This window comes from Camellia sinensis, chromosome 4, assembly GCF_055761805.1.
Source record: "Camellia sinensis isolate YWXY chromosome 4, ASM5576180v1, whole genome shotgun sequence".
NCBI lineage: Eukaryota > Viridiplantae > Streptophyta > Magnoliopsida > Ericales > Theaceae > Camellia > Camellia sinensis.
The window spans coordinates 77058129-77081552 of NC_138964.1; positions in this window are offsets into that span (position 1 = coordinate 77058129).

Genomic DNA, 23424 nt, shown 5'->3' on the forward strand with positions numbered 1-23424 from the left:
TATAAACGCGCGTATGATTTGGTTAGACTAAAGGTCATTTTGAATATGAACGTGAATACGAATTTGAAAATGATCGTGATTGTAAACGTGCGTATGAACATGAATTTGGAAATGATGGGCCTAAGGTCGTTTTGTACATGTGATGTAAAGGACCGGATGGTCAGTTGTGCATGGATCCATTAAATGTGAACATGGTCATGAATTTGAATATGTGCACAAACAAGAATATGGTAATGTTAGACCCGAGGTCGTTTAGTACATATGTTATGAAGGACCGATGGTCATTTGTGTATGAATCTATTAGACCTAAGGTCAATTTATGATTAAATGTTTGGAACTAAGGTCGTTTTGTCCCTTTTGATGTGCCTTGAGCATATTGGACTTGAGGTCATTTTGTTTTGATAATAATCTACATGTACTACTCATATGTATGATTTACCTATTTAAAAGTCTCATTTATATAACCTCTTTACTCTTGTATTATTCACTGGGCGTTAGCTCACATTTTATCTATATGTATATAGGTGAGCAGCGGGATGTCCAGCCCCAACCCTAGTGATCATGTGAGAGAACCAAGTTTTGTGGAGTCAACCTGGGATGCCTCACGCAAGGGGCTTTGTCTTTAATTTTTAGTTTTGTCCCTGGGTTGCTTTTGTTGGTCACGTATGGCCATTTGCGTATATAAGTTTTGGCCTACAAGGCTATGTTATGAATCTTCCTGGACATGTATGATGTTTTTTTGTACAAATGTGTGAGTTATTTTTATTATGAGTAAAAAGTTTTTGTTCTATTCCATTTATGCACAAGCCCATTGGACAATGATTTACTTTTTCGTCCACTTTTGGCCCCCTATTATTAATCATGATTTGATTTCTTTATGAAGTTGTAGGTAATCTCATTGTTACTGGCCGGTTATATAGCGATCCCGGGTTTACCCTTGTTGTACAGTGATCCGGACATGTGTCCGTGGATGTTGGTAGTTGATCATTTCCTTGTGTACATCCTTTCTTACCTTGTAATTGAGTTATAGGATGTGTTGGGCAGGTTTGTTACAGGTTGGTTGAGTTTAAAAACCAAAACTAGTTGCCCAGATTTTGGCCTGTCCGCTCGAGCGGGGGTTTTGGCGCTCGAGCGGGGAATACACACATCCAGTATTTCCTGTGCAGTGTTGGACGCTCGAGCGTGGGATTGACCGCTCGAGCGGGAGTGTTGTGTGTGACGCTCGAGCGGGGGAGTTGGCGCTCGAGCGGAGACCTAGTTCTGTAAAAGTTCTGGGAGTGAGTATCCGGCGCTCGAGCTGGAGTTTGGTCGCTCGAGCGGGAGTCTGTGAGTGACGCTCGAGCGGGGGTTTGGACGCTCGAGCGGGGCGACTTTTATATAAATCCGAGATCCGAGTTTTGGATCACTTTTTCACTTTCTCTTCTCTCTCCTACTTTTTCAAAAACTCCATTGTTGAGCCTCTCTCTCTAGATACTACCTTCTCTCTAGGTTTTGATCTAGTAGGAGTGATTTGCTCACCTTTGGCCTTTACAAAAAAGTTGTTGATCGTCGAGGGCTACATTTTAATCTGAAAATTTCGGGTTTTGGAGCACGTTGGGTTTTGTCTTCTTCTCCTTTGGGGCTCCGAATTTGAGGTAGGGATATCCTACTCCTCTCTATGGATTTTGTCTTTAAATTTTAGTACTTTGAGATGTTGGGGTTGGTTTGGTAATTTTGCGAGAGTTTGGGGCTTTTGTGTAATTTTACAAAAGTTGGGGTTTTATTTATAATAAACCTAGATGCATGTTTGGCATGGAGAAATGGAATAAATGTTGAATCATTGATGAAAATGGGACCTTAAGGGTTGTAATGTAAATTATGGAAAAATGACCTAATTACATTGTTTGATTAATTGGGATAATTAATCGTTAGAGATGAGGAAATGAAATGGAACTGTTGAGATTGGAAATGCATGGGGTTAAAGGGTGTAGTTGAATTATTTATCACTCACCGAAATGAAATGTTGATTTAATATCCATTTGTGCATTTATTTCCTGTTTAGAAATAACTGCTTTGGGCTATCGGTGGAGGATAGTCGTGATTGTTGTAGACAATGCATGATGATTAGGCAAACTAAAACTAATCGATTGAATGTGTCATAGAATATGACGGTGGATTGAATACATTAAATTTATGTATTGATTGATTGTATATAGAACCCTTGTGTTTATATGCATTGTGTGTAGAGGAGGAGATGGGGGATGTACTCCGCGGTTTAGGGGAAGATGGGGGATGTACCTCTAAACCGGAAAGTGCTGGGAGAAGATAGGGGATGAACTCCGTAGACACAGCTCATATGCTTGTCTAGAGAAGTGAAGATAGGGCTAATATGCTTATCTTTGTGAAATGTGGATGTAGCTTATAAGCTTATCTGTGAATGTGGGATATAGTTTTTATACATATCTGTTGAGACGATGATAGAGCTAATATGCTTATCTGTTGAAAAAGGGAAAATGAAAAGTAACTTGGACTCGTAAGTCGTATGACATAAAAATGTGATTTATGTGGATGTATCAGTGTTGACCATCTATCAATTGCTAATCTTTTAGTCATTGTTCATGGTTGGTTTAGTGTATTTCTACTGGGCTGTGGCTCACCCTATATGGGAATATCATTTTCAGGTACAGGTAGCATGCCACCTCCAAGGACATAGCTTGGGAGGCTAGAGGCGGACATACTTTTGTCGTTTTATTTATTTTTGATGTATTACATGTAATTTCAAGCCAAGGGCTTAAAGTGTAAATGAGTAGTACTCTTTTGTTGTAACCAAGTGTTAACTTAGAAAGCTGTAAGCCCGTAGGGCATTTGCTTTTGTTGTTAACATGTAATACTTTTGTAAGGATCAACTCTGATTAATAGAAGAATGTGGATATTTTGTATGTCAATGAACGTCTTAATTGATGGTTTAATGTTATTTTTTTGAGGGCGTTACAACTTGGTATCAGAGCGTACCGGGTTCGAATACTTTGGGTACGTGGGAAATGATTAGTATCACAATGGGTTTGTCTCGCTTGGTAGAGACTTAGATGTAGTGTCGCATGCTATGTGTTTAATTGATAATATGATTATGTGTTTATTTGGGTATGGGATTTAATTTCTAGGATGTTGATTGGATCCTTGGGTTTCTGTGAGTCTTGTTGGAAAAGCACTTGATCAATGCTGTTTCTGACCAGAGCTCTAGTAATGCCTCGGGACTATCATTATCCGGAAATGAAATTCGTAAGTGCTTATGTGTTTATGTGCTTACGTGGAGTGAATTACAGTTGTCCATGCATTAGGACGCGAGTGTTATAGCTTCGGCACATTTGTGAATGTGCTAATAGTCTTGGTTGCCTTTATTAGGATGTCAGGACGAGGAAGAGGTGCTAGGCGTGGTAGACCTGCGAGGCAGGAAGTACCTGTACCGGATGACGTTCCGGCAGTACAGGAGGGAGTTGGTCAGGCCAATGTGGCCGAGCCAGCGGGTCAGCAAGCTATGAGTGCCTTGGCACGAGAGATAGCAGGAGCTTTGGGTATTCTCAGAGCAGGGAATCAGGCAACTGAGGCAGGGCCTTCTTTCTTGAAGAGGGAGTTTTTCCGGTCTAACCCGGATGAGTTTATTGGGGATCCGAAGGAGCCACTGAAGGCTGATGAGTGGCTTGAGCAGACGAGTAAGACGTTCGAGATGCTTGGCATCGAGGACGGAGCACTGAAGGTGACCTTGGCATCCTTCCAGCTGGAGGGAGATGCGGGTCAATGGTGGAAGTATGAGAAGGCTCGTGTTGGTGGTACATGGGAGGCATTTGTGAATGCTTTTCAGGAGAGGTTTTTGTCTGCAGTGGCTAGAGAGAAGTTGAGGGATCAGTTCAGCCGGCTTAATCAGCAGGGCTTGTCAGTGGCAGAGTTTGAGGCCACTTTTACCAGTCTGTCCAAGTTTGCACCTGAACTGGTGGCGTCTGAGGAACGCCGTTGCTATGAGTTTGAGCGGAAGTTGAGGCGGGGCCTCAAGTTGAGAGTTGGTGGGTCTTACATCCGAGAGTATAGACACCTGGTGGATGTTGCAGCTCATATGGAGCTTTTGATGCAGGAGGAGGATGAGGGGCAGAGAGGCTCCAAGAGGAGCCAGGATGGCCAGGGTGATGGCAGGAGGCAGAGGGGTTCTAACCCTCAGCAGTCGCAGGGTGGTGTTGCTAGATCGACCTTTCCAGTGCCGAGTGCAGGCTCCGGGAGAGGTAGTTAGGGAGAGTTTGCTTGTTACAAGTGTGGCCAGCTGGGTCACAAGGTTTCAGTTTGCCCGCAGAAGGGTGGGGGTCAGAGAGCTGCTTCTTCGTCAGCTAGACCGCAGAGTCAGAGTTTGGGCAGGGGGCAGCCCTTGTCTTGTTACCAGTGTGGTCAGCCCGGGCACCTGAAGAGGTTTTGCCCGCAGTTGAGTGCCACTTCGGGGGCGTCTGGTTCTAGACAGACGCATAGTTATCAGCCAGCTCAGTCTGTGCAGGCCTCGAGGGCCAATCCGGGAGCTTCGTCATCCCAGTCTGTGCAGCAGTCGTTTGCCCCGAGGGGTGAGCAGGTAGACCAGGGGCCTACAGGGCGCGTGTATGCTGTTACCGCGCAGGATCTAGTACCGGCTCCATCAGTAGTGAGAGGTACTTTTCTGTTTTGCAACTCGGTTGCTAGTGTGTTGATAGACACAGGTGCATCTCATTCTTTTGTATCTGCTGCATTTGCATCTGTTTTGGAATTGGAGTTAGCACAGTTAGCATCTCCTATTTGTTTAGTGTCACCTCTTGGGGGTGAACTGATCTTGAAACAAGGTGTTAGAGGCTGTGATATAGAGGTCGCCGACCATAGGCTTCCTTTTCCTTTTGTTGTCATGCCCATGAAGGGTTTTGATGTTATTTTGGGTATGGACTGGCTATCGTCATACCGGGCTGTTATTGATTGCTACCGCCAGAGGGTTACAGTTTGTACCTTGAGCGGGGGGTGTTTCCACTTCTTGGGAGACCGGGTTGGCAGTGTTTTGCCACCGGGGTATGATCCGCGAGGGCGGAGTGAGCTTAGTGGTTTACTTGCTAGCTTTGAGAGTAGTGAGTGTGATGAGACCCAGGTTGTGTTGCTGAGGGTAGTTTGTGAGTACTTGGACGTCTTTCCCGAGGATCTCGTTAGTTTGCCACCTCATCGGGAGATCGAGTTCTCCATTGATTTAGTGCCCGGCACGGCGCCGATTTCTATGGCACCTTATCGTTTTGCTCCAGCAGAGTTGGTTGAGTTGAAAGTTCAGCTTCAGGAGTTGTTAGATAAGGGTTTTGTTCGCCCTAGTGTTTCACCGTGGGGAGCACCGGCCCTCTTTGCTAAAAAGAAAGATGGTGCCTTGAGATTGTGTATTGACTACCGGAAGTTGAATCGGGCTACGGTTAAGAATAAGTACCCTATGCCCCGTATAGATGATTTGTTTGACCAGTTGAAGGGTTCCCGTTGTTTCTCTAAGGTAGACTTGAGATCGAGTTACCACCAGTTGAGGGTCAGGGAAGAGGATATTCCGAAGACGGCATTCCATACGCGGTATGGCCATTACGAGTTTCTGGTAATGCCATTTGGGCTTACCAATGCACCGGCAGCCTTTATGGACTTGATGAACCGGATCTTCCGGGAATTCTTGGACCGATTTGTAGTCGTTTTCGTGGATGACATTCTTATCTATTCGCCTTCAGAGGAGGAGCACGAGGAACACTTGAGAGTGGTGCTTGAGTTGCTTAGAGCCCATAGGCTGTATGCCAAGTTTGGGAAGTGTGAGTTCTGGCTAGGAGAAGTCAAATTCTTAGGCCACATGGTATCCGGGGAAAGGGTGTCTGTTGATGCATCCAAGGTTGAGGCAGTGCAAGATTGGACACAGCCTAAGAGTGTGTTTGAGATCCGCAGTTTTCTAGGATTAGCTGGGTATTATCGTCGGTTTGTGAAAGATTTCTCCAGGTTAGCGTCACCGTTGACTAGGCTGACGCGAAAAGGGGTCAAGTTTGTGTGGAGTGAGACTTGTGAAAAGTCGTTCCAAGAGCTGAAGGTTAGATTGACCACCGCTCCGGTTTTGATTATTCCGGAGAGAGGGTTGGGTTATGCGGTTTATTGTGATGCCTCACGAGAGGGTTTGGGTTGTGTGTTGATGCAAGAGGGGAAAGTGGTAGCTTATGGCTCACGTCAGTTGAAAATACATGAGAAGAATTACCCTACACACGATCTAGAGTTAGCTGCTGTGATCTTTGCCTTGAAAATCTGGAGGCATTACCTTTACGGTGAGAGGTTCGAGGTGTTCTCGGACCACAAGAGTTTGAAGTATCTGTTTACACAGAGGGACTTGAATTTGAGGCAGAGGAGGTGGATGGAATTCATCGAGGACTATGATTTTGAGTTGCACTATCATCCGGGAAAGGCCAATGTTGTGGCCGATGCCCTTAGTAGGAAATCCATTAGTGATGTAGCTTGTATAGCCATCCGGGAATGGGAGATGTTGGGTGCACTTGGGGAGTTTGATTTACTTCTGAGTGAATCTGTTGAGGCTGCGGCCTTGTTTTCCGTTGTCGCACAGCCTACACTTGTGACTAGAGTATTAGAGGCACAGAGAGGTGACCTTGAGGTAGAGTCCTTCCGAGAGAGGATCTCCAGTGGGAAAGTTGAGAAGGGTTTGACGGTGTATCCCGACCTGAGTGTGAGATACCGAGACCGTTTGTTCGTGCCGGAGTCTTGCCGAGAGGAGGTACTCCGAGAGTTTCATCATTCGCGCCTTGCGGTGCATCCGGGAGGTACAAAGATGTATCAGGATTTAGGTCGCCAGTTTTGGTGGCGGGGTATGAAGAGAGATGTAGCGGTTTTCGTATCGAAGTGCCTTACTTGCCAGCAAGTGAAGGCCGAGCATCAGAGGCCAGCGGGTTTGTTGCAACCCTTGCCTATTGCCGAGTGGAAGTGGGAGCATATCACTATGGACTTCGTTGTGGGTCTTCCGAGGACTCAACGGGGTAGTGATGCCATTTGGGTGGTTGTAGACCGGTTGACTAAGTCGGCGCACTTCATTCCTATGCGCATGAGAGATTCGGTAGATCATCTTGCCGACTTGTATATTCGGGACATAGTGAGATTGCACGGGGTCCCAGTGAGGATCGTCTCAGATAGAGATCCTCGTTTTACTGCTAGGTTATGACAGAGTTTGCAGAGTGCCTTGGGCACTAAGTTGACCTTTAGTACGGCTTATCACCCTCAGACTGATGGGCAGTCCGAGCGTACTATTCAGATCCTCGAGGATATGCTTCGGGATTGTGTCCTGGACTTCAGTGGGACGTGGGAGAGGCACTTACCCTTGGTAGAGTTTGCCTACAACAACAGTTTTCAGTCTAGTATCGGTATGGCACCGTTTGAGGCCTTGTATGGCCGACCGTGTAGGCCTCCAGTTTGTTGGGCCGAGGTGGGTGATGCACCTTTGTTGGGTCCGGAGTTGGTCAGGGAGACGACGGAGAAAGTTGAGCTTATCCGTAGGAGGCTTGTTACAGCCCAGAGTCGCCAAAAGAGTTATGCCGACCGTAGGAGGAGGCCTTTGGCGTTTGAGGTAGGTGATCATGTCTTTCTGAAGATATCACCTAGGCGAGGTTTGATGAGGTTTGGGAAGAGTGGGAAGTTATCCCCTCGGTTTATTGGTCCTTTTGAGATCCTTGAGAAGATTGGCGAGGTTGCTTATCGGTTAGCTTTACCGCCGCAGTTGTCCGGAGTTCATGACGTGTTTCATGTGAGTATGCTTCGGAAGTATGAGCCAGATCCATCGCATGTGTTGGATTGGACCGATTTAGAGGTAGATGAGGATGCCTCGTATGAGGAGAGACCGGTGCGGGTCTTGGATAGGCGGGATCAGGTCCTGCGTGGCAAGACCATTCCTTTGGTGAAAGTCTTGTGGAAACATCACGGAGTGGAGGAAGCCACTTGGGAACGTGAGTTGGAGGTCTGTGAGAAATATCCGGACTTGTTTGTTGTTGTATAATCTTGTGTTTACATCTTGGACTATTGTTGAACTTAAGGGCTTTTGTATATGTCTTAAGTTGTGAAACATTGAAAATGTTTTGATTTATTGGAAGTATGTTTTGGAACTTGCCTCATATGGAAGTTGAATGTAACATTATATATGTTGAAATATATTGTTGAAATTGGAAAGGAAATGCGTAGTGTTGATGTATGTTGAAAGTACATATGTTGTTTACATATTGTGAAATGCCTCTTGATAAGAGATGGGATGACCGGTAATTGGTCGAATTGTTGAATGTTAAAATGTAACATTGTTAAAAATGGAGGAAAACCTGTTTTTGAAAACTCGTGCTTAATTTCGGGGACGAAATTCTTTAAGGGGGGGAGGTTATAGCGATCCCGGGTTTACCCTTGTTGTACAGTGATCCGGACATGTGTCCGTGGATGTTGGTAGTTGATCATTTCCTTGTGTACATCCTTTCTTACCTTGTAATTGAGTTATAGGATGTGTTGGGCAGGTTTGTTACAGGTTGGTTGAGTTTAGAAACCAAAACTAGTTGCCTAGATTTTGGCCTGTCCGCTCGAGCGGGGGTTTTGGCGCTCGAGTGGGGAATACACCCATCCAGTATTTCCTGTGCAGTGTTGGACGCTCGAGCGTGGGATTGACCGCTCGAGCGGGAGTATTGTGTGTGACGCTCGAGCGGGGGAGTTGGCGCTCGAGCGGAGACCTAGTTCTGTAAAAGTTCTGGGAGTGAGTATCCGGCGCTCGAGCTGGAGTTTGGTCGCTCGAGCGGGAGTCTGTGAGTGACGCTCGAGCGGGGGTTTGGACGCTCGAGCGGGGCGATTTTTATATAAATCCGAGATCCGACTTTTGGATCACTTTTTCACTTTCTCTTCTCTCTCCTACTTTTTCAAAAACTCCATTGTTGAGCCTCTCTCTCTAGATACTACCTTCTCTCTAGGTTTTGATCTAGTAGGAGTGATTTGCTCACCTTTGGCCTTTACAAAAAAGTTGTTGATCGTCGAGGGCTACATTTTAATCTGAAAATTTCGGGTTTTGGAGCACGTTGGGTTTTGTCTTCTTCTCCTTTGGGGCTCCGAATTTGAGGTAGGGATATCCTACTCCTCTCTATGGATTTTGTCTTTAAATTTTAGTACTTTGAGATGTTGGGGTTGGTTTGGTAATTTTGCGAGAGTTTGGGGCTTTTGTGTAATTTTACAAAAGTTGGGGTTTTATTTATAATAAACCTAGATGCATGTTTGGCATGGAGAAATGGAATAAATGTTGAATCATTGATGAAAATGGGACCTTAAGGGTTGTAATGTAAATTATGGAAAAATGACCTAATTACATTGTTTGATTAATTGGGATAATTAATCGTTAGAGATGAGGAAATGAAATGGAACTGTTGAGATTGGAAATGCATGGGGTTAAAGGGTGTAGTTGAATTATTTATCACTCACCGAAATGAAATGTTGATTTAATATCCATTTGTGCATTTATTTCCTGTTTAGAAATAACTGCTTTGGGCTATCGGTGGAGGATAGTCGTGATTGTTGTAGACAATGCATGATGATTAGGCAAACTAAAACTAATCGATTGAATGTGTCATAGAATATGACGGTGGATTGAATACATTAAATTTATGTATTGATTGATTGTATATAGAACCCTTGTGTTTATATGCATTGTGTGTAGAGGAGGAGATGGGAGATGTACTCCGCGGTTTAGGGGAAGATGGGGGATGTACCTCTAAACCGGAAAGTGCTGGGAGAAGATAGGGGATGAACTCCGTAGACACAGCTCATATGCTTGTCTAGAGAAGTGAAGATAGGGCTAATATGCTTATCTTTGTGAAATGTGGATGTAGCTTATAAGCTTATCTGTGAATGTGGGATATAGTTTTTATACATATCTGTTGAGACGATGATAGAGCTAATATGCTTATCTGTTGAAAAAGGGAAAATGAAAAGTAACTTGGACTCGTAAGTCGTATGACATAAAAATGTGATTTATGTGGATGTATCAGTGTTGACCATCTATCAATTGCTAATATTTTAGTCATTGTTCATGGTTGGTTTAGTGTATTTCTACTGGGCTGTGGCTCACCCTATATGGGAATATCATTTTCAGGTACAGGTAGCATGCCACCTCCAAGGACATAGCTTGGGAGGCTAGAGGCGGACATACTTTTGTCGTTTTATTTATTTTTGATGTATTACATGTAATTTCAAGCCAAGGGCTTAAAGTGCAAATGAGTAGTACTCTTTTGTTGTAACCAAGTGTTAACTTGGAAAGCAGTAAACCCGTAGGGCATTTGCTTTTGTTGTTAACATGTAATACTTTTGTAAGGATCAACTCTGATTAATAGAAGAATGTGGATATTTTGTATGTCAATGAACGTCTTAATTGATGGTTTAATGTTATTTTTTTGAGGGCGTTACAGGTTATTACCCTAATCTATAGGAGCCGGTTCGAGGTCATGACAGTTGGTTGACTGATGTGATTTATTGGCTGGGATTAAAGGCAGTTAGGGTGGTTGGTATGGCACTGACATTGGGAGGTAGATGGACGGTTTTATTGTGTTCAGGTAAAAGGTTGGTGGTCACATTTGGCTTTTGTGGGGGTGCCATGATCTTGTTGTCAATGAGATCCTAGATCTCATGATGGAGACGAACACATCGTTCAGTTTCGTGGCCAGGCATAGTATTTTGCGAGATCATGGCTTGCTAGTAAGGGATCTAAGAGAGTCCTAGGGCCGACGGGTTTAAGGTACCTCTTGTCTATGAGGATTTGCATATCTTTAGACAAGGGCATGTGAAGCGGGTGGAAGGTTCTTTGAGTGCCAGTGGTTTGGGTATTTTGCATGGTTCCAGCGAAGGGGCTTGCAATAGCTTAGGATCCTATGGCATGAATTTCAGTGGGTTTAGTGTTGGATGATAGAGAGGTAGTATTTTTGGTGAAAGACTTCTTTTGAGGCTTTGCAGTGGCTCCTACTTTGATGATGCCTTGGTTGATTCCATCTTGTATTTGATTTTTGATGTCAAACATTTCTTGGAAGCTAAACAAAGGCAGAGGCAACATGATGCCAAGCAATGGCTAGTGCAGATTCTTAACAATGGTCATCACTTGATCCTTCTCATCGAACCAATTGGTCATTCTTGCAGCCTTAGCCCTTTATCTTGTGACAAAATCGCTGAAGCGCTCACTGGGCTCTTGCCTAGTGGTTTCAAGCCCCCTCATGGTCATTTCCAACTGGGTATTGTATGAATATTGAGCAACAAACACCTCGGCCAGCTCATCCCACTTCCATTTGATCTCATTATTGAGTTTGGTAACCCAAATAGCTGCCACTCTAGACAAAGTGCGGTCGAATACAGACAAGGTTTGTTGGCAGGTAAACTTTACAGGCCTTAGGATGTCGGCAAAAAGTCAGAAATGGACCATGGGATCCCTAGAGTTGTCATACCTATCTATGTGTGGCAATTTGAATTTTTTGGGAAGACAGACAGTCACCTCTCCTAATCCAGCATCTAGGTCTGGAATGCAGTTAGGACCCTTGGTCTTTTTCATGGCTTTCTCCATTTTGGCTATCCTATCAACATTGACGTCGAGATTCGGCACCTCGATCTTGGCCTCATTCTTTGTTTAATCTAGGGATGGGATGCTAATGACCAGTACTTCCTCCATCGGGACTTGTTGTGGTTCTAGCGATGGTAGTGGCAGTGCCGCCGCTTGAGCTTGCAGTTGATTCAAAGTCTAAGCCTGGGCATCCACAGTCACGGACAGGGTGTTCAAAGACCTTTGAAGTTTGCAGATCAAATCTACCAATTCTAGGGCCTGGGCCTTTGAGATTTCAGATTTTGGACTCGGGAAACTGAAGTGCTATGGGCTAGGAGAAGTTGACCAATACGGGCTGGCCTATTTTAGATTCACTAATTCTAAATTAGGCTAAGTTGCTCGACTGGGCTTGGGCTTGGATTTGCGGATCATCCTTTTTGGTGGCCTGAAAGAGACTAACACGGGCTTTCCATCAACAATATCTTGTGTACAAGACAGACGACTGAGTCTGGCCCACTTAACTTGGGAAACTTCTTTCCTAGGGGCATTGTTGGCAACAACCTTGGGAATAGGTGAATGGACCCAATTAAATTTGATTTGCACTTACTATTAGATCCTTGTAATCATCACCACCCATTAGGTGATAGTTTCCCAATCAAGGAAATTTTGAGAAATTTTAAGGGTTCCTACCAGAGTGATCAACCTAAACAATTGCCTTTCTCTTATTTATTACTTTACCCAAAAGGTGTCACATTTGTATTTCAAAATCATATGATCAAATTACAACTCCTATTTTTTTTTTTTCAAAAATCATTTTTCAGAGTAAAATCCTCTCTCTCTCTCTCTCTCTCTCTCTCTCTCTCTCTCTCTCTCTCTCTCTCTTTCAAATTTCAAAGCTTCTCTCTTCCTTCAAATTTTGATTTATTTTGCAAAAATTTTGTGGAGTTAGGATTTTATTATAAGGAATCAATTAAACAAATATCCTTTAGCAAAATACCCCATAGATGAACTAGAATTTTATTTAAAATGGCAAACTTGGTCATCACATCCTCATCTACCATTTTCCCATAAAGTCAAAGTTCACTCCAAAGTCATTAACCCAAGGATTTTTACTTGATGAAAAGAACTTTCCATAATTTTCGAACTCTACTCAAATTTTATTTTAAAATTTTTTTAAGAAATTTCATATTTTATTCCAAGAAATCAACCAGAAAAATTATCTTCTAGTCAAATGCCTCTTAAGGAATTTCAAAATTTTATTTCAAAATGAAAGACTTGGTCATCACCTCATTTTCTAACATTTTTCCATAAAATCAAAATTCCTTTCAAAGTCAACAACTTAAAGTTTTTTGTCTAATCAATAACTTTCCATAATTTCTAAAATTCTACTTTGAGTTTTTCAAAATTCTTTCCTTCCAATGAACTTTGGATTTTATTCCAAGCATCTAATCTAATAATTGTTTTCAAGTCAAATATCTTTTAAGAGAATTGAAATTTTATTTCAAAATGGAATACTTGGTCACCACTTCCTTACCTACCATCTTTCAATAAAATTTGAAATTCCCCCAAAGTCAATGACCTAAAGATTCATATTCAGTCAACTGTCTTCCATAATCTCCAAGGCTCTACTTAGATTGAAAATTTTTATTTTTTTTGGAAGTTATATTTTGATCACTTACTTTCTTACGGATTTAAATTTTGAAAAGGTAGCCATTCTTAATTCATCACTAAGGTATGAATTCAAATTCAAACTCAAATCCTTTAATTTGGAAAATCATCCCTTAATTTTCGACATAATCCTGATCAGAATCCCAATCACTCCCCAAATTTTTGTAGTTGAATCATTGCCCCAAATAACTTAGATTGCCCTAGAATCAAATCACTTCCATTTCTGACTTCCTAGATTTTTCAGAATGAAATCACTGCCTTTCTGAATGTTGATCTCAAAATCAAATCAAATCATTTCATTTAAGACAAGATACCATGTACGCATATAGTTTGCATTCATGCCAATTTGGGGGTAGGGTTGTCATGTCCTAATTTCAAAAGTAGGATCTAAGATTCACTAAATCATACAAGAAGGCAACATTTGCAATCCTAGAAAGGTAGGTACCTGTCCTAGTTTGGAAAGTGCTAATGCTTTCTATATGCAAAAGGTAGGTTTGGTCACAAAAGGATACATTAGTTATTACTACCAATATACCTCTCATTCCACAAGAAAATGATCAAACAGTACTAATAGCATAATTTGACGCTTGCCTTATTGACATAACATCGCCCGCGAATAGTGCCCAGGATATTATGTAATAAGGCAAGTTTCCTTAACTCTAAAATGATGCAATGCAATTAACAATTAACCACTAATCTCATAAAATAAAAAAATTCAAATCAAGCTAACTTAAGTACGCAACAGAGTCGCCAACTGTGGGTGTCGTGCCTTTTTCAAATCTCAAGCATGCATCCCACACCGACATGCTTTATTAATATAAAGTCGCCACTTAATTTTTAAAGGGGAATTAAGAAACCTTTAACAATGAAAACTTAGTTAAGGCCTAGTTTGTCCTAACCAAGTCCTAACCAAGAGCATTCCAGGTTCTGTAGCTTAGGTACAAAAGGGGAAGGCCATTTACATGGAAGCACCCCCTTTTGCCTAATCCGAAAATTGGCCTCCACTCACTCTCTATTTTATAATTTTGGTGGTTAATTGTTCACATAATTTAGTTTAGTCCAAAAACCTTTACAAACCCTAAAACTATGTGACTTAGTTAAAATGAATATCATTTATTTTAGACTAAGAGAGTAAAGCCATATTTTCTCAAAAGATGATGATTTTTCAATGAAAAATGGATTTTATCAATCAATGGCCATAAACTCAACCTAAAATAAATAATATTCATCAAAAGTATCCAAAACATAGAATTTTGAATACAAAAAGCACTTAACTTGGATTATTAAAAAATGACAATGAAAACACAAGCACATGCTATGAAGGAATAGAGAACATACCTTGTTGCCCACTTTCAGCGTCTTTCATGCAAAACATAAAATAAATATGACCTCAATATGCAACATAGGCCCGATTTAAGACTATTAATGATTTTATGACAAAAAGCAAATGACAAACAAAGAAAAGAGAAGTAATGATACAAACTATCTACATGATAATTCAAATCGAGCCTAGCATATGGATTCTATATGATCAAATGAACCCAAACATGTTGTTCTAATAAAAATAAAAGAAACATGGTGAAAAAGACCACAAAAAAAAAAAAGAAGAAAAAAAAAAGAAGACTAAATATGCAAGCTACATGGCATATGAGTGCACTAGAACCCTAAACATGGTTTACTATTGAAAACATAAATAATTGAGGTACTACAATAATAAAAGATGAGAGGATTACCTGTTGTTTTGAAGCAAGCTCAAGAAAAGGGAAAAAAACTTGGTTTTCTTGCTTGCAAACCTCCATCAAGCTCGAGTTCCTATTAGAGTTTGTGTTCTTCCATCCTTAGGATGTTTTTAGAAGTTTAGAGTTGCCTTGGGGTGTGTTATTTTTGGAGCTAGGGCAGAGGGAGATAAAAAGTGTGGTGTTTTGATCTCAAAAGCTTGAAAAAGGCTCCAAGTTCTTAACTCCATCAAAGAGACGAGGAGGGGCTCTATTTATAGAGCTGGGGGAAGCCTCTGGAACCCTTCTAGGGTTTCATCGCTTCCTCCTCCTCCATTCCCACCAAAATTGCACCAAAATTGAGCTACCAAAAATAACACTGCGATGCTTCATCGTGCACATGTACAAATAACGTGCATACTCAAAGCTAACGTGTGCACGTGCATTTTTCCTTGTTATACGTGCCATGCATGCATGCACAACTACGTACTCCTATGCTATTAGGTTGCTTGCAGCACAAGTAAGCCTGAATTGCATTCTAATCAATGTTTTTGATAAAACGGGTAATTAATTTTGGAAAATATAATCAATCCAAGCACAATCAGGCATTTTAGGGTGAAGAAGTAGGTTTTTGGCTAAAAACAGGTCGAAGGGTAAAATTTTCATTCTTCCAAAAAGTTGATTTTTGGCCAAAATGGGTTTATAAAGAAACTCTAAACAACCTTTAAACATTCTAAGGATGAAATAAGTACCATTTCATCATCGGGAGGTTTGCAAGCGCCCAAGGTTTCCAACCTTTAAAATGAATATCATTTACTTTAGATTAAGAGAGTAAAGCCATATTTTCTTAAAAGATGATGATTTTTCAATGAAAAATGGATTTTATCAATCCATAGCTATAACCTCAACCTAAAATAAATAATATACATTAAAAGCATCCAAACCATATAATTTTACATACAAAGAGCACTTAACTTGGATTATTAAAAAAAAAAAGACAATACAAACACAAGCATATGCTATGGATGTGATAACCTTGTTCCGTATTATGCTAATTAACCTTAACTATGATTGTCATTATGTGTTTAGTATGATTTGAGTGTCATTTATATGATTATATGTGGTTTTGAATTTCTATCTGTTCACCGTAGGAAAATCTGTTCAACTTACTGTTATGAACTGAAAATTAAAGGACTTATCGGCTACAGAAATCAAAATTGACTACGCCATTATGATTGGCATAATTTTTAGAGCCTATGTGAAATTTAATTGAAAATTTATTCGGATCAAAATAATTAGATTCAGAACAATTAATTAAGCACCATTGCTTAACCTTAATCAAATTTCATTAGGCCATCCTAAATAAAGGCCTATATAGCTTCATGTTATTGTTTTGAGCTCATTTTTGCAGAGATTACACTCTAGTGACAGAGAATGTGCCGGTTAGAGAGAGAGCGGGAGCTCAAGTTAGAGAATTGCTTAACAAGGTTAAAGATCTTGGAGTTTAACTCAAGGATTAACTAGAATTTGGAAGATTGAAGCTCCTAGGTGAGTAATTGGGCATAGATTCATGAATTTAAGTTTGTAATTTTGTGAATTCAAGTTAGATGGTGATCAAGAACATAATTTGAGTTGAAATTGATGAATTTGGAGCTTGTATGTGCATGCATGTGCATATTTGCCATGAATTTATACATTCAAACATGAATCATGTTGAACAAGAAGAATTGAGCATTGAAGCATACATGCAAGCATGGTTTTGTTGAGTTTCATTAGTATAGGCATCATTCGTGCCATTTGAAATGGTATTGAGATCTATAATACACATGCATTAATGATCCATGAAGTCATGGGGTTTGTAAGAAGTTGAATTTATGTGTTTTGAAACCCATGAAGAGAACTCAAAATGATTTTGGAAGAAGGGCTATGAATTTGAACAATTTGGTTTCATGTTCTTATATTCTCATGTTATATAATGTGTTTCCATGTTTTGAACCAAAATCATGAGTTTAGAGCCTTTGAATGTCAAGTTTGAACTTCAAGAACAATTCTGGAAATTCCAGAATTTTGCATGTCCGCTCGAGCGGTGAAAATGTCGCTCAATCGTGAAATGTTAGTTCCCAGAACTTTTGCAGACATTGACGTCCGCTCGAGCGGGGAGAGTCACGCTCGAGCGTCAGTCACATGTTTCGACTCTCACCTCGAGCGTCCGAAGTCATGCTCGAGTGTAATTATGAGGTAACCTGTACTTTTGCAGACGAAAGTGGTCCGCTCGAGCGGCGGAAACCACGGTCGAGCGGGGAGCCCTGTTTCAGAAATTTTGTAAAGATGATTTTATGTTTTGTTTCCATTCTCTTTCACTCCTAAGCACTCTTAGGCATACATTGAGCATTGTAAATGGAATAAGAAGATAAGAAAGTGGCCTAAGAGGAATGTGTGAGTTAAGAATGCATTGAATCGTTTGTGACCCGATATATGTTATGTATTTGTAGGGTCGAGAACAAGGACGAATCCACCGGCAGAACACTGTGAGTAATATCTTAGTAAAGATATTTTAAGTATGTTATTTCCCCAATTGGTTACTCCTATTTGAATTTCATAAGTCTGTTAATTTGAATTATGGACAAATATTCAGTATGCCAAGAGATTGGGCCAAAGGCCGTCGGATATGAATAAATGGGCCAAAGGCCGTCAGATATGAATAAATGGGCCAAAGGCCATCAGACATGAATGACTGGGCCAAAGGCTGTCAGACATGAATGATTGGGCCAAAGGCCGTTAGACACGAGTGATTGGGCCAAAGGCCGTCGGACATGAATGATTGGGCCAAAGGCCGTTTGCTATGAATGATTGGGCCAAAGGCCGTTGGACACGAATGGTTGGGCCAAAGGCCGTTGGATATGGATGAATTGGGCCTGAGGCCGTTTGATACGTCGTGATCTGTAGTCACTTGATACACTAAATAGAAACATGAATTGGGCCCAAGGCCGTATGATGTATTTATTACAAATTCCATTCATGTATCGTCTTTATTTGATATTATTCACTAGGCTTTCACTCATTCTCATTCATATGTCTGTAGGTGAGCCAAGAGATGTCCAAACCCAGCCTCAGTGAAGTATGTGAGAGGCAGTCAGAGTTTTGAGGAGTCAACCCTTACATCTCACGCATGAGACTCGTTTTCGCCCTTTTGTCCTTTTTGTTATATTTTTGTTATGTTGGCGAAAACGTTGAATCACTTTTGTATATAAGTTTTGTTTGGCTGACTGTATAACTGAAAGTTCCGGGTTAAAGATTAACTTTATGAATATGTGTGAGTTATTATAAAATGTTTGTGAAACGATTTTGCTATATCATGTGAGCATAGCTCTACGGACAAAAGTTTTAAATTTTCTTCCAATTTGGCCCCTTAACTTTGTTCAAATTTGTTCTATTTGGTTTGAGGCCGTAGGTAATCTCTTGATTACTGGCCGGTTATGACCTCAATCCATGGGGGGGGGGGGTTCAGGTCATGACAATGGAGGAATGGAGGACATACCTTGCCGCCTACTTTCAGCGTCTTTCATGCAAAACATAAAATAAATGTGACCTAAATATGCAACTAGCTATACAAAACATGAACCTAGGCCTAATTTAAGGCTACTAATGATGTTTATGCACAAAAAGCAAATAACAAACAAAGAAAAGTGAAGCAATGATACAAACTATCTACATTATGATTCAAACTGACGCTAACACATGGATTCTACATGATTAAATGAACCTAAACATGATGTTCTAATTAAAATAAAAGAAATAAGGCGAAAAGCACAAAAAATGAAGACTAAATAAGAAAGCTACATGGCATATGAGTGCTCTAGAGCCCTAAACTTGGTTTCAATGTTCTTATTGGAACAATAGGGACACGGTTTGTGGATGTAGGATTGTGCAAGGCTCCCCTAATCAATGGAAGCACGGTTTAATACATTATGCGGCTGTAAAATGGGGAATCACTAAAATTCGAAAGCATGGAAGCAAGTTGTTGGCTGCTAGGAGCGCCGATGGTGTCAAGAAATGTGTTTTATTTCCTATATATTTAATTGTCTATAGGTTGTGTTTATTAGTGTATTTGGGTGCCTACCCTTGCGGGATGTGCAAGGGATGTTTTGTTCTCCGGGGTGACCATTTATGCTGTGATAGTGTTCTCGGTTCTTATGCTGGGTTCCAAGAATACATCTCTTTATGGTGCTGGTTGCTGCCGTTAGTTTATTGTAAAATTGTTTGTGAGATGTTTAGTTTGTTAGTTGTTTGGTATTTGTGTATGGCCTTTAGTGTCTTTGGTTAGGTCTGTTGTTACTTATTTTTATTTTTATTTTTCCTGATGTATAGTTGTGGGTAGGGCCTAGGGCATGCCCCTTGTATTTTGTGTTAGCTTTTTGTTTTTATTTATGACTTACTTACCCAAAAAAAAAACTTGGTTTCAATCCCTAAACTTGGTTTGCAATTGAAAACATAAATAAAAGAGTTACTGAAATAATAAAAGATGAGAGGATTACCTACTGTTCTAATGCAGGCTCAAGAAAAGGCAAGAAAACTTTATTTTCTTGCTTGCAAACGTCCATCAAGCTCGGGTTCCAATTAGAGTTCATGTTCTTCAAGCCTTAGTGTCATGCCCCAAACCCGCCCCTAAAAGTTTAGGCATGATCTAATCAGAAATGGACATTTAACTTGGTATACATAACGTACGGGGCCTTAACGGAAGCATTAAATATCATAAAACAATAGAAACAAACTCCATTGAGCTGCCACTACTATGCCAGGATCATAAACATCATAACAGGCAAATAAAATCCAAAACATACACCTGAACATCGGTTATATACAAATACATGTACAGGCCCAGCCCTATGATTGGGCGTATAACAAAAAAACATTGTGGAAGAAAGTGTTATACACATTTCAACCTTAGGCCAATAATTATAGTGCAATGCCAAAAGTTTTCCAAAACCTCGCAAAAATATGAGTGGTTTCCTTTGGGGCCTGGACACACAAAGGTTGAAAAAAGGGGACGAGTGTCATGGCTTAGGACTGACCACTTGGTTGGTTACCTACAGAAACAGACATAACACAGGGTGAGCCAGGCTCAGTGAAAAGTAATACTTTTATAATTTGATGTTCAACTTAAATCATAAGACAAATCAATGCATACGTAAATGCAGAGATTACATGTTTAATCTGATTCTGTATTAATTTCAGAACGGCCTTGGGCCCAATCTTGAAACGTAATGACTTTAAGCCCTTGAACGGAGCGGCAATAAGCCCTTGAACATATTGGCATTAAGCCCTTAAACATGTTGGCATTGAGCCCTTGAACATATTGGCATTAAGCCTTTGAACATATTGGCATTGAGCCCTTGAGGATATTGGCATTGAACCTTTGAGTATATTGGCATTAAGCCCTTGAACATGCATGTATGAATCCAAGAGGTGTCTCACACGGACTCTAGAGGTGACTCACATCGTAGCACTTAGTTCCGTGTAGCACTTTGTTTCATACCATAACAACTTAAACAGAATGGCCATAGGCCAGAATTCCATAGTCATATGAAAGTGGTTTTCATTAGTTATTGTCATTCTTTGAATCATTCACATAGTTACATAATTAACAGAGTTAACAAAATGCTAATGGCAAACATTAGCTGTAGTAAGCGTACTACTACTCACAGTGTTGTGACGATGTGTTAGTTCCTCTCGGAGTGTGTCCTGCACACATTCATAACTTGCAAATTAGTTCCTTCTCTTTGTTGAATCATTTCTGGATTCATTTCACTTCCAATGAATTTTACACACATTAAAAGGCATAAAATACAAATTCTAAAAATATCCGAGGGTCCAGCACGCAAAACGGAGGAAACAGTTTTTCTCAGCATGGGCCGTACGTGCGGCAGTGAGCCCTGCACGTGCTGCAGTGAGCCCTGCACGTGCTACAGTGATGCCCCGCATGTGCTGCAGTGATGCCCCGCACGTGCTTTTTAGACAGTAGCGGAAGTGCCAAAATTCCTCACTTCCCGCACGTGCGGCCATGACTCCTGCACGTGCGACTGGGGTTCCCGCACGTGCGGCCATGACCCCTGCACTTGCGGTGATTTGCCTCAATTTCCAGTCCGAATTTCCCATAAAATCCAACTTTTGGTAAGCTTGTATATGGCTCAAAATAGGTTCTTGAATTGATGAAGTAAGGTTTAAAAACACATGTACACAAACATTACCACATACCAATCTTAGTATAACTTGAATCTTTAACCTCTAAAGCTCATGAACATAACCCAATTCCATATTATACTCCTCCATACACACTTAGATATGGACATGCTTAGCCAAGAAGAGATGAAATGAAATTCCTTTACATGGTTCACATTAACACAACTACAACATAAAGAAAGACATTATTCAATTCTTTAGGTGCCATAAACACACACACAAGCCTTAAATTGCATGAATACTCAAGGAATTCCTCATCCATAAGGAAGAAAGAAGTTAATTAAAGTAACCTCCATACCTTGAGCTTTACAATCCCTAACACTCTCTCTTAATTCTTCAATCTCTTCATTGTAGAACTTCCTCCTTTCCCTAATTCCCCTTTCCTAGCAACTTTCTCAGGATATTTTTTTATGAGATGAAGTCCCAAGTCAATGGTTAAAGAGCATGGATATTTACATATATAAAAGGAAAGTGAATAAGACGAAATCCAATCAGTTTAATCATTCCTAATCAAAATTTCACAGAAAATCTTGTTAAGATCTAAAAATCATGCTGACTTCAAATGTAAAATCAATTTATGGTAATTAAGCCTCTAAGGCTTTCAATTTATGGTTCAAACATTATAATTGTAACAGATGTTTTCCTTATTAGACAGATAAGCATCCATAATCATAGGATTCACTTAAATAATCTCAGATTCTTATAGAATTTCACAGTAAACATTTGAAAGCACAAAATAGGGACGGAAAATATATCAGAATCGTATGCAAGGGTCAGGTTATTACACTTAGGATGTTTTTAGAAGTTCAGAGTTGCCTTGGGGTGTGTTATTTTCAGATCTAGGGCAGAGGAAGAGGAGAGATGTGGTGTTTTGAGCTCAAAAGCTTGAAAAAGACTCCTAGTTCTTAACTCTGCCAAAGAGAGGGGGAGGGGCTCTATTTATAGAGCTGGGGAAAGCCTCTAGAACCCTTCTAGGGTTTCATCACTTTCCCCTCCGCCATTCCCACCAAAATTGCACCAAAATTGAGTTACCAAAAATAACTCTACAATGCTTCATTGTGGGCGCGTACAAACCAAGCACGCACGTGCAAGGATTGTGCGCGCGTACAAACAACATGCGCAATCGCATCTAATGTGTGTACGCGCATTTTTCCTTTGTGTACGTGCTATGCATGCATGCACAAGTACGTGGTACTATGCTCTTCATTTGCTTGTGGCACAAGTAAGCTTAAATTGCATTTTGATCAATGTGTTTGATAAAATGGGTAATTAATTTTGGAAAATACAATCAATCCAAGCACAATTAGGCTTTCTAAGGTCAAGAAGTTGGTTTTTGGCTAAAAACGGGTGCAAGAGTAAAATAGTCATTTTTACAAAAAGTTAATTTTTGGCCAAAACGGGTTTATACAACAACTCTAAACAACCTTTAAACATTCTAAAGATGAAGTAAGTACACCATTTCGTCATTAGGCGGTTTGCAAGTCCCCGAAATCTTAGGGTCAGTCAAAATGGGATGTCTATAGGGTACAAAACAATATATATAATCTTTTTATGTGAGTGTATAATGTGTAGCTAAACATGATATTATGTTTTTACTTATAAAATGAAAGTGAAAAAAGGGTCACACGTTTAAATGAATATTAATTACAAATTCAATTGGTTTGATTTGTTAGCATAGTGGGGTGTTTAATGGGTCACTCCAGAATCTGTTGAAGGTCTGCTTCAGTGGTGGTTAGGATTTAAATTTCAAAAGTTGGAAAGGAAAATATGGTAAGTGCTACCTTTGGCAGTGTTGTGGTCTGTTTGGAGAGCCAGGAATGATTGTAAATTCAATGGTGTTCAAGTCTAGTTGGAGTCATTAGAATTAAGATTGCTCTTTGGCTAAAGTATAATTGTAAGGAGGTAAGTAATTCTATTCATAAGCTGGTTCACAAGCTTTAGTCCAGTAGAAGCAAAGTCTGAGGCATCTCTACGGTTAAACCTTCTTTGTTTTGTTTGATTCTTGTTTTCTTGGCTTGTTGCTATTGTCTTGTGGGGCTGTAGCCAAGCTTGGTTGATAACTCTTCAACATAGCTTCTGGTAGGTGCTGCAAATGATAGGGTGTTCCTATTTATGCCAACCTAGTTGGGATGAATGGGTTAGTCTATAGTCTTATAGCACCTCCATGTACATTTTATTTTCTTGCGTTGTGTTTGGTTGAGAGATTTGAGAAGAGATTTAGAAATG